Genomic DNA, 1356 nt, shown 5'->3' on the forward strand with positions numbered 1-1356 from the left:
AGAGAGAAATACCCAAATATGAGAATAAAACAAAAATTAAGTGAAGTATTGGAGGAAAGTCAACTTTGAGGAAAATGTTAGTATTGGAAAATAAAACACAAGAATTCTAAAAAGGCAATTCAATTTACCAGATTTTTAGCAACTTTAAATTAAGCCAATGAGGATAAATCAGGGCTGTCAGTGAAGATTTTGCAAAATCACTAGATAGATTTCATGAAAAACTTCTCTCTTTTTGTTAAAAAATCACTAGATTAATTTAAGACGTTTGCCCCCAACAAAAACTTATCAGTTTTGATAAACAAAAAAATTTTCAAGGCCCAAGTCACTTGCTTTGGCAGCCCTGGGATAAATAACACATAAGTATCGATGTTTAGAGCAGGTATCGGTACCGATACCGATACCTATAGTTATCTAAGTATCGAGTACCTGGTATCGATACCTGCCCATCACTAAGGCCTACACGGAGGAGACAAAGAAGAGAAGAGAAAACGTAGAGGGGAAAAAAGCCCCAAAGAAATAAAGAACAGAAAATGAATGAAAGGGGGAGTGGCGGGTGGTATTTTGATAATTATAATAAATCAGACTGGTGAAGTTTCAGTGCCTTGAGAGCTCTGCACAAGGCCATGGTTGTTTTTGTTTTTCCCCGTTTCCTTTCCTCCCTCTCCTCCTCCTCCTCCTCCTCCTCCTCCTCCTCCTCCTTCTCCAAAATCATTTTCGACTTTTTATCGTTTCAATGGGTTATCGCGAATGGTTGGTCGGCGCTGCTGGTTAGTCCTAATTCCTTCCTTTCCCTCTGTTGTTTCTGTCTCTCTAACTCTTTCCATGCATAAAATTATGGCAGTTGTGTCAATGTGCTTCTCTTCACTCAATCAAACAGATAAAAAAACAACAACACACACAACACAACTGAGGGTAATCAAGGATTCCAAGTTCGCTTAGATCTATAGGCATACGTTATCTGTATTTGCTTTCCGTTTTAAATCCTGGTCGTTTTATACCGGTGTAGTGGTTATGCACTTCGCCGTCGTGCGCAGAACATCCGAGTTCGATTCTCGTGTGGGGAGAATTTTTTATAGAGTATTTTCGTCTTTCTGCTGGGATGTTGCATTCCTCTCAGGCCGGGTTGGCACTGGAAGGTAATATTATAGCACGCCTCCTAAATGATCTAAATTATGTCGATGGGGGCATAAAACACCTACGTTAGAATATTTTTAAAAATCACAATATGGAACAAAATAAAATTGATACAGACAAAAAAGGATCATCCACCATGAAATGTCGATATGTAAGTTTTTACTTGCAAATTTTTCATGAAGGTTTTTTTTTGTCTACGAGGAAGGCCTACTTAATAAAGGG

The 1356-nt window shown here is 38.3% G+C and overlaps 1 protein-coding gene across 1 annotated transcript in view; it reads left to right on the forward strand.

Annotated features, from left to right (window-relative positions):
- The window catches only part of LOC101861812, a gene marked incomplete in the record, with an annotated part of 10324 nt that overhangs the window by 4152 nt on the left and 4816 nt on the right, over nucleotides 1–1356 (forward strand).

Source organism: Aplysia californica, unplaced genomic scaffold (assembly GCF_000002075.1).
Source record: "Aplysia californica isolate F4 #8 unplaced genomic scaffold, AplCal3.0 scaffold00175, whole genome shotgun sequence".
NCBI classification, from domain to species: domain Eukaryota; kingdom Metazoa; phylum Mollusca; class Gastropoda; order Aplysiida; family Aplysiidae; genus Aplysia; species Aplysia californica.